Raw genomic sequence first — 14,751 nt, 5'->3', positions numbered from 1 at the left:
CAATGAATTTGACTACACAAGTATTCAGTTCTCTGTCAATTCTTGGTAGAGGCACATTTTGTTCCAGACCTCCCTACTTGTGTTTTTAGGGACCACTAATAACAATTTATCAAGGCTTAATGATATGCCAGTAGGGGTGCAGTTTCAGAGGCAGTTGGATTCCTGATAAACATTGAGTTTTATTTTTTCACTTTTTGAAGTTTCACTTGCATTTGCATCAGAGTTATTCCATAACTCGTTTTTTATACTACTTGACTATAGCCAAAGTACATAGCAAATTTAAGTTCACCAATTATTCTGTTTTGTTTGATGCACTCTTGTTTCTCCTGAAATCTGTATTGCCCATGCACTGTCATCTGTAGTTAGTGTGCTTTCTTAGCCATTTAATCCTTCTTAAAATGAGTTGTCTGGGGAACCTATAATGTACAGTATGTAGCACCTGAATGTACCAGTTGGGTATGACTGAGACCTTAAAGTACAAGTTTATAAATGTAACTCTCACCATTTCATGAATATCCATATTGTTAGTGCCTCCCAGTATCATTTGTCATATTTCAATTTAAAATGATTGGGTGTGCATAAAAGCACAGCCATTTGGCAACCGAAATACCAGTGGTTAATCCCCAGCTTTATGTCATTAAATATGGTTTATATTGGAAGTAAAAGTAACAGTGAATACTGCCATCTTCAAAAAAAGTTTCCTCAAAATGTGTAAATAAATGTGCAATAGTTGGACGAAGCTGCATTTTAATCAAGTTAAAAGCTATATCAATTATCTCCATAATAAAATTAATAAAATCTAATTCATTTGCTGACCCGCTATGAAGCATGGAGTGCACTATGGTTGAAGTATCCCTCTATTGATGTTCATGTACAGCAGTATAAATTATAATCTGACCTAAAAGGCAGATCTTAGTAATTAAATTAGCAGAGACCTTAATATATAAATTTGAAAACTGTTTGTTGAAGTTAGGAAATGAAAATCAGTAAACTCGGTAATTGGTTGAACAATAGACCCAATCGAGAAAACTACAAATCTTTCAGAATGATTGTGAAGTTTCTGCGATAGTCTGTATATCACAGTGTAAAACCATGGTATGTACTGTACATGTTCAGACTGGGCATGGGGTTGTGTCAGTGCCCTTTACAAGGGTAATTTATACTTCTGTGATGACCGCATTAATACAGAAAAGTACTTTGAGATGTTAGAGCAACATATGCTACCTTCATCTTTTCCAGGGACATCCACATTTTCCAACAAGAAAATCCATAACCACATTCTGCACACATTACAAAGGCATGGCTGCATAAAAAGAGGGTATGGGTACTTATTGTACAGGCCTGTCTAATGTACTGACCTATCTGCAATAGAGAATGTGTGGAGGATTTTGAAATGAAAAATATATTGACGACAACCCTGTACTGTTGCACACCTTCAGACGTGTTTGCAGGACAAAATTACACCTGAAAGGCTTCATCACTTGGGTTTCCTCATTGCTAAAATGCCTTTTTAGTGTTGTGAGAAGGAATGGCGACAGTACAGAATGGTGAATACTTCACTGTCCCAACTTTCTTTGGAATGTGTTGCAGGCCTAAAATGGAGAAATGGATGTAAATTAATAAATGAAATGAAGTTGACCAGACAAAATATGAAGTATCTTGAGTTCATAATGTCTGCAATGAAATAAAAGTCAAAGTAAATTTAAGAATCACATTTTTTTTTTTTTTTTCATTTTCCATACCGTCCTGACTTTTAGTTGTTAGAGTTGCACCAACCTGCAAGTCGGGTTCATGAAGGTTCATGGAAAGAAACCGCTGGACAGCAACATGTAGCCACGATGCTAGAGGAAGCATTACTTAATGTTCAAACCAGGTCGTATTGAGGCAACCATCTCATTCACTGTGTATAATATTCAGCCAGGATCATGCAAGTATTGGCTTAATCATCCATGGCCACTTTTTTTTTTTTTTTTGGGTATGAGGGACTACCTTTGATTGATAAGACTTGCTCCAGGGCCAGTACTGTATGTAGAGGTGAGTCGGACTATATGTAGTTTGCATTTTTCCAACACAAGTTTCAACTCTTGCCTGGTCAGAGTTATTCATTTCCTTACCTGTTTAATGTCACCTGCTTCACATCATCTTGTTTCAACTTGTCACATCATTATCAGTTCTAAACCGCCCCATTCCAACTCTTTTGGAATGTGTTGCAAGCATCAATTTCAGAATAAATGTACATCTTCAAAAAACAATTCATTTGATTAAGATCAACATGAAATACCTTGTCTTTATATTGGTTTTGTTTGAATATAACCAACCAACCAACCATTTTCTAACCCGCTGAATCCGAATACAGGGTCATGGGGGTCTGCTGGAGCCAATCCCAGCCAACACAGTGCACAAGGCAGGAACCAATCCTGGGCAGGGTGCCAACCCACCACAGGACACACACAAACACACCAAGCACACACTAGGGCCAATTTAGAATTGCCAATCCACCTAACCTGCATGTCTTTGGACTGTGGGAGTAAACCGGAGCGCCCGGAGGAAACCCACGCAGACACGGGGAGAACATGCAAACTCCACGCAGGGAGGACCCTGGGAGCGAACCCGGGTCTCCTAACTGCGAGGCAGCAGCGCTACCACTGCGCCACCGCGCCGCCCTCTTTGAATATAAGTCAGAGTAAATTTGCAGATCACTTATTTTTGCTTATTAGCATTTTCCAAACTGTCCCAGCTTTTTTTTGGAATTGAGTTTGAATAGTCTATGTTGATTTGGCAATTTCCACTAAAATGTTTTCTCATTTTTTAATCCATATTTGATATTTTTTAATAGGAACAATGTGTAGTTTGTATCAGTGAGTCAGTCAGCAACTAAATAAATTTAAAGTATTTGTAATAAATCTATGTGACACAATAACTAGTAACATTGATACTCAAAGATGTACTATAGATACTGTGTATATACTTTGTGTACTGTGTTCTGTACTTTTTGTCATCTAGGTAAGCAAACTTTGAACCACAATACATGCTACTTTCGGTCTGCAGTGAAGACACATCTAATTGTTGGGTAATTATAATGTTATTGGCTTGAGCCCCAGAGAGCTAGTAGCAGCTACTTCTCCAGGTAGATCTTTTATAGTGCTTCCTTTAACAATTCCTATATTTTGGAATGGCTTCATTGCTACATGTTTTAGTAATTAATCATTTTTACCCATTTGCTCTTTTGTTTTTAAAAAGCCCTCATTTTCAAAATTCAGACATGGCATTCACATCATGTGCTATATTATCACATTTCAAAGGTGTAATACACAGAAAGCTGATATCAGTCTGCTTTTTTCCAAAAACATGCCTTTATTCATTGAAAAGACACTGAATAATTCATTACAAAAATTCTTCATAAAATTTTTGAAATGTGAGCCAGATTTAGTTCAGATTTTTTTTTTTGATTTTTTTTCTCTTGTAGTAAACGGTCAAGTAGCTCAATTTGCATTATCTGGAGAAAAACAGAAAAAAATATTAGAACTCATTCCCATCTTGCATAGAATCTATAAGAACACCCCTGAACCAGGAAAAGAACGAAGACAATTTATTTTAAATAAAATATTTTCATACACTCAATTAGCTTAAAGTGCTTTACAGTAATAGCTTAAACAAGAAAGTTATCAAAAAGAAAGTAGAAAACTGAAGAACATTCATTTACAAGACAATGAAAATGAGAAAGTGTCTAGATTAATAATAAATGATATGATCAAATAACCAAGTAGGAGAGAAAAAAACAAAACTCCAGCACCACATCTTCTCAAGAAAATAAACCTGCAGCTCCTTCTGAGCATTTGAATATGCCTAAAAGTAATTATTAGTAACTACAGTATGAAGTTAATCTTATGTAGGTTTCTTCATTATTTCGATCTTATGCATTGGGCAGGTAGAAGTGGCACATAGCGCTATGACCCAAATACCTTAAAAAGAAAATACACCAAAGTAGTGATTTCATGACTAGTCAATAAAAATAACAATTGTACATTTTTATAAGGGGCGGCACGGTGGCACAGTGATAGCGCTGCTGCCTCACAGCTAGAAGACCCAGGTACGTTTCCCAGGTCCTCCCTGCTTGGATATTGCATGTTCTCCCCGTGTCTGCGTGGGTTTCCTCTGGGTGCTCCAGTTTCCTCCCACAGTCCAAAGACATGCAGGTTAGGTTGATTGGCGATCCTAAATTGTCCCTGGTGTGTGTGTGTGCCCTGCGGTGGGCTGGTGCACTGCCCAGAGTTTGTTTCCTGCCTTGCACCCTGTGTTGGCTGGGATTGGCTCCAGCAGACCCCTGTGACCCTGTGGTTAGGATATAGCAGGTTGGATAATGGATGGATGGATATTATAACTAACCGTCTCGATTTAGAAAAGGTTTTTTTTGGTTTTTTTTTTTTTGTGTTCAACCATACAAATCTGGCGTGCTGTATCTCTAATGGTAAAGTTTTCTAGATTTTTGGTGCTTAAAACCAAAAGGCCACCTCACCATTTCTTTTATGCTTCCCTCGCACTATAATAAGCAAGTAGGTGTTAAAAGATTATGATTTGAAATGTATGGGAATGGATACTCCAAAATATAAGAATATGCTAGATTGTTCAGAGTCTACAGGAAACAGTTATAGTGTAATGAATTTTCCCTTGGGATTAATATACTCCAGCAGCAGCAGCATACTGATAAAGAACAATATATAATTAAAGAGTGATAAAAATGCAGGTATAACAGACAATAATTTTTTATAATGTTAACATTTACTCCCCTGGATGGAACTGAAGAGTCGCATGGTATGGGGGAGGAATGATCTCCTCAGTCTGTCAGTGGAGCAGGACAGTGAGAGCAGTCTGTCGTTGAAGCTGCTCCTGTGTCTGGAGATGATACTGTTCAGTGGATGCATTGGATTCTTCATGATTGACCGGAGCCTGCTCAGCGCCTGTTGCTCTGCCACAGATGTCAAACTATCCAGCTCCATGTCTACAATAGAGCCTGCCTTCCTCACCAGTTTTTCCAGGCGTGAGGCATCCCTCTTCTTTATGCTGCCTCCAAAGCACACCATTGCGTAGAAGAGGGCGCTCGCCAAAACCGTCTGATAGAACATCTGCAGCATCTTATTGCAGATGTTGAAGGACGCCAGCCTTCTAAGGAAGCATATAAAACAAGTGTAATGTGTTTGAATTTTTTTTTTAATTCAGATTCTTTGAGGGTTACTTAAAATATACTTCAGCTGCAGTTTGTTCAAAACCTATGAGTATGTCACAAAACTCCACAGACAGCTAAAGACAAATGCATTGCATGTGTCTTGCAATGATTTAAGAAATCTTACTCTTGGTATAGTTTGTAAGTGAAAGAATGCAGGCTTGTTAAATGTTTAACATGTAAATAAAATTTATTTTTGAATGTATAGATTTTGTACTTCTGGTCTTATTATAAAGTCAGATGATCTAATTTATTTCCAAGACCTTGTTGACATGAACTTGGTACCTGCCCCTTTTAAGCTCTCTTCGTGTACCTGGTTTTATGGATACCTGATGTTTGTAGATTTTACATAATTTAGTTTTTGTCCGTACAACAACAAAAAATGTGTTAGAGTATGGATTGGGGCAGGGTCAACAACAACATTTATTTATCTAGCACATTTTCATACCACTGATGTAGCTCAAAGTGCTTTACTTGATGAAGAAAGAGAAAAAAGACAAAATAAATAAAATAGAATTAGGGAACACTAATTAGCATAGAATACAAGTAAGCTCCAATGGCCAGGGAGGACAAAAAAAAAAAAAGAATCTGTACAGGGTATTTAAGGTGTTAATGGTATAGAGGTTGAAACGGAGCTTGAGTTGCAGCTACCCAAGTAAAACTTTAATTTCACTGTCAATCTCAATACTCTAGCATAATGTTGTATTAAAAATAATTAATAATTTTATTATGCTATTAATAAAACTTGTTCAAAAAAGTAATATGATCATATGTTTGATGACTTCTATCATTTTCTTTTCCTTAACAGATTCAATGTATTAGAAGTACTTGAGGTGTGGTAGAGGAAGGACTTGTATGCTGACAGATGCAACAATTAATAGCCTTCGAAAGGATCATTTGTTTGTTTTTTTCTGATGGGGAACCTGGACTAACTCCCCACTGTTGGCCTCTGATGACGCCTGGTAAAGTACTGTAACTTCTCAGAGTAATCTCCATCTTTGTTTAGTTTTTCTCTAAATGCAAGCCATCCTCATAATCCAGTCAAATCAACAGATTTGCTCAGCTCAACTACTTTCGTGCTTCTCCAGCACACATGGCTCTACCCACTAGTACAGACTCATCTGCCTGTTTCCTCACTTGACTGAGACATAACAGTATTTATAAATGTTAATACACAATAAACTCAGTATATATGACATATTCTGAAGTCAAACACAGTTTGCTTACTAAACAAACAATGCAGACTTAAAATGACAATAATACATCGGGAAATTACCATAAAAGATTGTTTCAAAACTGTGAGCTTTCCTTCTTTCCTGCAGCACTGAATACAGAATGAAATTGGAGTGAACTGGAGGGATGAGCACCTACTTTGTGCTGAATTCAAGTGGCGCATGTTAAGTAAGTTTAAGTATAGGTGAAGGAGGAAATACTCCTTTTGACCCCACCCCCATAGATTGTACATGCCCACCATGTGTAACATAATGGATCTAGGATATACAATTAACACAATTTACAAAGAATTTTCTTTATGATATGCATGAATGAAACCAACTCAAGCGTCATCCTCTGGCTAAGATTGTTAAAAGAATTCTTTGATCAATGGTGTAAAATACTGCACTCAGACCTAACAAAATAAAAACCAAAGTAGTTCCTATTTTATAATTTGAAATAGAATCTGACAAAAAATATATTATTTAAGTAATAATGTAATTGCCAATAAGTTACTTTTTCTAGATTTTTACTCAAGAGTAGGTCTAAAATTCAGGATGGAACAGTCAAAATAATTTTTGTTAAGCAGCAGTCTACCTACAATGGTTTTCAAAGGAGAGAGAGAGAGAGGAGATATTAAGAGCATGCACTTGTACGCTGCATTGCTACACCTACCACACAACGAATCTGGAAAACTGACAAAATCCAATCAACAGTTAACTGTCAGTGATTTACATAACTTTTTGATAATTGTTTGGTGTGATTTCCTTTCATATTTTACATATTATATTAAAATATGCATCTTTGTAGTGAAAGGCATGCATTTAGAAAAACTTCACTAGACTAGAAAAAACATTTCTTTATATGTGTGTTCCACTCTGAGAATACAAGTTCAGAAGTAGTATACATTATGAATCAGGGACCTCCACATGCGTATTAACCACACTCTGCAAGTTTGTGTTTCCTTTTAGGGGCAATATAGCTCCCTAATTGGAATAAGTTATTTTATAACTGCGGCGTTTTAAGTAACCGAAAAATACAGAGATGATATTAAAGGGCGATATCCCTCCCATAATGATACGGCAGTAAAAATCACATAAGAGAAAATAACTTAGCTTTCTTTACTGACGATTTACTCAGCATTACAAACGGAGAAAGCCATAATAGCATGACAATACCACGTTTAAGGCTTTTCAGGACAGATGACGATATCACCCGTCCGTCGGCTTTGAAATGTTTGGCTGCTGTCCAAGCCTTTTATACTAGTTCCTTCATGTACAGGCCTTTACTTAGGTTCCAAACAAGGAAAGGAAAGGATTCAATTTCATTTCTAACATACAGAAATAGTACAATGCCTGTTTTCGCAGTTGTCCCCTTCTCTCTCTCCAAATGCTAGACTAGCAGTTTCTAAATGTTGACAGCCCCTGGGTACTAACTTTGGCCTGGCATGTACATGTGAGTGGATTTATAAAATAATTTCTTGTACAGCGCACAGTGACATTAAACTTCCATTCTTGTTACAGTCTGTAAGGTAAAAGAACAAGCCTGACTTACCCAAGAGCTACATGTGAAATTCTCAAGGTCATAAATCTTGTCTAGCCAGGATTGGTCAAAAGCAGTAAATTAGATGCTTCTTAAAAAAAAAAAAATAAATAAAATATCTGTAAGGTTTGTTCTAGAGGTCTGTGTTGTACTCTCTTTTATATTTATTTATTTTAATGATTTTATTTGTCTGAAAACAATGCTGCAAAAGCCTCATATTTATCCAATGATGGTTAAAGCTTCCATTCTTACAGATTTCAATGCAGTATCTTGTTTAATTTTGGAGAAGTAGCACTGTCTCTCAAGTTGGCTTACTGTATTGTATTGGGTAGTTTCAGCCTCCACTATTTCTTAGTGAGTTGTGGATTTCGTTTTTGTCCATTTTTACACTTGGCCTTACTGTACTCTCTTTTGAGTTTTCAGACTGCTTGAGTTTTCCATGTCATTATGGCGGTATTTTATTTCTTATCAAGTTTTTGTGGGGCAACTAGGTCAGGCACAGTCCTCAGTTTCAAATAAAAACTATAAACCTTACAATTTACATTGTCTACTGTATTAGAATATGTATTGTGTTGTAAATCAGACTGACTATTAACAGAAAGGTAGAGACAGTTGTGGCATCAAAAATGTTTAAGAACACATTCCTACTGTATTCAAGAAAGTACAGTAATGCTGAAATCCAGGGCCTGAGTCACATCAATGTTAAGCCTCTTCAATATAATTAGCTCGAAAGTGTGACCTTTCCTTTAATAGTTCTTAAATATTACTGAGTAAAACAGAAAAGTGATATCTGCAATGATGTTTCCAGAGTAGTCATTCAGGATGATTTTTAACTTGGAACAGATAAAGTCAAGGTAGTTTGCAACATTATCTCACATTTGGACTGTTACGTGGTGATGTGTGTCTTTTGTGGCATTATATTTATTACTTGTATTATTAATATGCCATTCTCATGCTTCATTTTACTTTTTATTTTGGTTTATCTCATTTTCCTTGCATTATTGAAACATGTCTGTATGTATAAAACACCATTTAGACTGGGAAGAATATGAAAAATGGGTATAGCCAAAAGACAGGAGTCTGCAAGCATGAAAACAGAATGTATAATTCAAAATAACTTCATGTCCAGTTTTGGTTCTTGATGTTTTCAGGATAGGCTAGGGGTTCCTGAAGTTCTATAATTAGATTAGTCTGGTTTAGACAGTGGATGAACATATTTTTTTTTAGTTAGGACTGATTAAGACATATCAATGAATGATTTTATAATGTTACAAGAAAAAACAAAATGACTAACTAGTTTTCGACTATGTAAAATGGACAAATGGACGTATTATGCTTGTTTTTGAATATAAAACTACTACTGGATGGCTGGTCCATACTGCAAATACTCACAAGCCTAAAATTTTACTTTCTGAAAGTAATGCGATCACTAAATTTGAGATGATGTAATTGCCTTTTATGTATTTATTTATTTATTTTCATACTAGTGTTTTTAACACCAAGAAAGTAACATGATGCATCATTGATTTACTGAGCCGAGTTCATGCCTTCAGGGATTTGAATGAAATTCAATACCTGTTCTCAATAATACTTAAGACTCTTAGAAATCTATTTGTTTGCATGATGCATCATACATGTCATACCTGTGAGAAATCTAATAGTCATTCATGCACTGTTAAATGTAGTTAAAATGTAGAAAATAGAATTCTTCTCTCCGTAATTCTCAAAAATAATTTTGGAGTCTGTCTCCAAGCAGAATATCAAGTATGCAGTTAATATCCATTCATTACAAATGCCTGCTTAATAGACTGTTGTATTAATATACATCATTATCAAACCTGCTTAATTCAGTTCAGTTGCCATTTATTGCATTATGCAGAGTTGCTTCCTGATTTTCTTTAATCTCATTACTTAGTTTACAACCCATGGTAGTCATATGGGTTTCCAGCTTTTGGGAGTGCTGATTCTGCACAATTGCTGTCATGACTTCATCTCCATTAACCCTTTTAGCCTAAATCGTGGCAATGAGTAACATAACGCTTTAAGAGGGTGGAGAGGTCTTTCAGCTATTCAAATTCTTATCTCTTGAGGCATGCTGCATTAATTGCCAAGCAGCTGAGTTCTTTTCAGGTCAAGTCGACAGTTATGTATGCAAAGGAGTATTATTTAAATAAATAAAACAATCAGCACAAACAGTTGTACATATTGTACTGACTAATTTTGTTGGCTATTGTGATGGTACATAATTAGACACATTGAAGCCAAAGCAGACTAATGGTTTTGGATACAAGAAAAAATGTATTTTGGTTAAATACTTTAACTGTGTAAATAAATTTCTCTAGCAGTAATACAGTGTAATAAAAGGGAGGCTTGAGTGGTAATACTCTGCATCCAGACTAAATGCTAAGAAGACCAAGAACAATACAGTAAATAAATATGCATTGTTCACCAAAAAGACAATAACATGTTTACAAAAAGAAAGGCAGAAAATAAAATACAAGGTAAACAAAGCAAAACAACCCTGCACTGTTTCTAGGCATACCAAGGAAAATGTTTGGACCACCTGCTCATCTTTCACATACCATAAAAGCACCCTTCTCTCAACTTTAATCTCTGCATTTTTCTCAAACCTGTTTTTTCTTTCTTACAGAATTAAACCCTTATATTGGCTTATCTTCTGGCTCAGGACTAGCTGGGCCATCAGCAAGTAGATTGCTTTCAGATTCGTATTTGGCTTAGGCTCAGAATTAGTTTTTGGCTTGGGCATCCTTACCTTTCTTATACAGACAACTGGCTAGAGGTTACCTTATTGGTCCTTGGTGTCCCTGAACTTCATTCATAATTCCTTAAATTGTCAGAGCTCTTCGGAAGCCTCCAGACTTCCCATCACAAAGAAGAAATTAGGTATTATTTATACCAGTCTTTCTGATGCCAACTAAGCTGGAGGTTTACAACCTTAACTTTTCATAGTGTAACATGGATCTGTTTTTTCTGACCCTCGATTACATGCTGTTCTGCCAATCTTAATAGCATAAAATTCTCTATTAATTTAGGGTTAGGCCCTTTGTTATTTTAGGGGAATATTAGCCATTTTATTTTACCCCTTTTTCCCTGCCCTGTCTGTGTCCTACACAAATGCCTCTTGTCTTTTCCACTTCCAGGCCCCAGCTACAAATGCAGAGCATATTGTTTTCTAGTGTTGTCCTTTGTCCTCCTGTAGCATTTTGATTTTTATTCAAAGTGACAGTGTAGGCTTTATTAAAGAGTAAGTTTGTTATTTTTCAAGTTGAAATTATTTCTTCACAAGCATGCTTTAGTATTTATGCATGTGACATGTGAAATTCTGATCTAAAGTTAAACAATTAAATTAAAAAAATAGCCTGTCTTACCATTTTAAAATGGAAGCCATGGGACTAGAAAACACTTTGAAGCTGCAATAGCTTTGATATAAGAAAATTTGTCTTCCGTATTTCCAATGCATTTTTGTGACAACAAAGGTGATATGGAAATAATAATTTTATTGCATATCCCTATTGAATAGATGTATTCGGTAAATTTTAGGCTTTTGTTTTCCAGTCTGTTCTGACCCCGTGTCACAAGATTTCCATTATAAAATGGCAGGATGTATTTTTTTTAATTAATAGAAAATTCAAACTTTAGAACACATGTTTGCATAGATAATTAATATATACCAATACGTTTGTGAAGAAATAACTTAAAATTGAAAAATACTGGACTTAACCTTCATGAACATGAGAAGAACTTTGATAGTAAAAGGCCATCCAGTCCAACATAGCTACAGTGGGATGCGAATGTTTGGGCAACCTTGTTAATAGTCATTATTTTCCTGTATAAATCATTGGTTGTTACGATAAAATGTCATTTAAATATACCATATAGGAGACACACACAGTGATATTTGAGAAGTGAAATGAAGTTTATTGGATTTACAGAAAGTGTGCAATAATTGTTTAAACAAAATCAGGCAGGTGCATAAATTTGGGCACCACAAAAAAGAAATGAAATCAATATTTAGTAGATCCACCTTTTGCAGAAATTACAGCCTCTAAACGCTTCCTGTAGGTTCCAATGAGAGTCTGGATTGTGGTTGAAGGTATTTTGGACCATTCCTCTTTACAAAACATCTCTAGTTCATTCAGGTTTGATGGCTTCCGAGCATGGACAGCTCTCTTTAACTCACACCACAGATTTTCAATTATATTCAGGTCTGGGGACTGAGATGGCCATTCCAGAATGTTGTACTTGTTCCTCTGCATGAATGCCTTAGTGAATTTTGAGCAGTGTTTTGGGTCGTTGTCTTGTTGAAAGATCCAGCCCCAGCGCAGCTTCAGCTTTGTGACTGATTCCTGGACATTGGTCTCCTGAATCTGCTGATACTGAGTGGAATCCATGCGTCTCTCAACTTTGACAAGATTCCCAGTCCCTGCACTGGCCACACAGCCCCACAGCATGATGGAACCACCACCATATTTTACTGTAGGTAGCAGGTGTTTTTCTTGGAATGCTGTGTTCTTTTTCCTCCATGCATAACGCCCCTTGTTGTGCCCAAATAACTTAATTTTAGTTTCATCAGTCCACGGCACCTTATTCCAAAATGAAGCTGGCTTGTCCAAATGTGCTTGAGCATACCTCAAGCGGCTCTGTTTGTGCTGTGGGCGGAGAAAAGGCTTCCTCTGCGTCACTCTCCCGCATACAGCATCTCCTTGTGTAAAGTGCGCCGAATGGTTGAACGATGCACAGTGACTCCATCTGCTGCAAGATGATGTTGTAGGTCTTTGGTGCTGGTCTGTGGGTTGACTCTGACTGTTCTCACCATTCGTCGCTTCTGTCTATCTGAAATCTTTCTTGGTCTGCCACTTCGAGCCTTAACTTGAACTGAGCCTGTGGTCTTCCATTTCCTCAATATGTTCCTAACTCTGGAAACAGACCACTTAAATCTCTGGGACAGCTTTCTGTATCCTTCCCCTAAACCATGATGGTGAACAATCTTTGTCTTCAGGTCATTTGAGAGTTGTTTTGTGACCCCCATGTTGCTACTCTTCAGAGAAAATTAAAGGAGGAGGGAAACTTTCAATTGACCCCCTTAAATACTCTTTCTCATTATAGGATTCACCTGTGTGTGGAGGTCAGGGGTCACTGAGCTTACCAAGCCAATTTGATTTTCAATAATTAGTTCTAAACATTTTGGAATCAATTAAATGACAACAGGTGCCCAAATTTATGCACCTGCCTGATTTTGTTTGAACAGTTATTGCACACTTTCTGTAAATCCAATAAACTTCATTTCACTTCTCAAATATCACTGTGTGTGTCTCCTATATGATATATTTAACTGACATTTTTATCGTAACAACCAACGATTTATACAGGAAAATGACTATTAACAAGGTTGCCCAAACTTTTGCAGCCCACTGTATATAAATTCTTATTTACGCAAAATATCATCAAGTTTTAAAAGTTCCTAAAGTGTAACTGTCTACTTGGAAAATTATTTCACATACCCATGCTTCTCCTTGTGTCGATAAACTATCTAGCATTCATCTGAAATGTGTCCTTAAGCATCTATGCCCTTGCATTCTTAAGTAACTCATTTCAAAATAATGGCTCAAATCAGCTAAACATACTGTTTAGCAATCTGTTATCCTCAGTTTGATGAAACTTCAAAACCTTCCATCTTTCATCTCAGCTCATGCCTTTCAGCCCTGGAACAGTCTAGTTGCATTTTTCTGGATGTTCTCTATTGCTGTTGTGTGTTTTTTATATTATGGAGACAAATACTTCAAGCAATATTCCAGGTCTAGTGGACAATTAGTGAGTTTCCGCCTCTGATTTATACTCGAATACTCGAAAGAACCCTTTGAAATCACTTCTCAACACTGTGTGGATACGGACACTGATGAATCTATATCCTTTCCAAAAGGTGCATTGTCGGCTTTCAGATTCCCATTTTGTGATTCAATCTAACATCTTTATTCCCTACATGACATACTTAAGGTTTGTTTACATAAAATTTTATCTGTCACATATCTGCCCAAATCTGAATTTTGTCCAGATCCATCCCAATGATTCTGCCGACTCTGCTATTCTACCTTGTTTAATATATTCAGATTTTAACCATCTTTTTGTCCAGAGTTTTTTGTATACATTAAAAAGGACTTTCCAAGTCTGAGCCAGTTTTGCATACATCTCCATGGTTTGTCTCCCACCTCTTTTATTTTGAACACCAGTCTTTCATGTAATACATACTACTTTTGAAAACCAGAATAAATAATATCCTGTGCACTCTGCTGATCAGATGCTTTATCTGGGCCCTGGTGATTTATATCATTTCGGCTTGCTTTATCCACATAGTCCTTCTCTCTTTGCTTTCCTTAATAGTCCCTGTAACTATTTGGAGAGTGTCAACCAGGAAGATAACACAATAATAAGTTCTGTTGCTGGAGAAAACCGGTTTGTCAATCCCTCTAAGAACTGCTGCTTCTTTAGAGGTGGCCTGTTGGGTCACAGTCAAATGTAAGTGCTTAACTCTCTCTATGTACCTGGTCTGGAGTCTCCTTGTGTGTCAATCTGGGGGTGCACAGTATCTCTCTAAAGGCCATCTGGATGAGTTTGTCCAGTTCTCTTCCTCAAGGTTAAGCAATCTGCTGGCACAGATGCAGGCTACATAGAATTAATTTTTCAAAAACATCCATCATTATACAAGATGTGCATTGTAATGGCCTAATTTTAAAATTTGTTTAGTTTTTTCCGTTTTT

The 14,751-nt window shown here is 36.5% G+C and overlaps 1 long non-coding RNA gene across 1 annotated transcript in view; it reads left to right on the top strand.

Moving 5' to 3' along the window:
- The window catches only part of LOC120526859, a 179,287-nt gene that overhangs the window by 126,707 nt on the left and 37,829 nt on the right, over positions 1–14,751 (top strand). The window contains exons 5-6 of the long non-coding RNA XR_005633200.1: positions 6,030–6,183; positions 6,544–6,622. This is a non-coding gene — a long non-coding RNA (uncharacterized LOC120526859). The remainder of the gene's footprint in view (positions 1–6,029; positions 6,184–6,543; positions 6,623–14,751) is intronic.

Source organism: Polypterus senegalus, chromosome 3 (genome assembly GCF_016835505.1).
Source record: "Polypterus senegalus isolate Bchr_013 chromosome 3, ASM1683550v1, whole genome shotgun sequence".
Classification (NCBI taxonomy): Eukaryota; Metazoa; Chordata; class Cladistia; order Polypteriformes; family Polypteridae; genus Polypterus; species Polypterus senegalus.
This window is presented reverse-complemented; position numbering and strand designations above follow the sequence as displayed.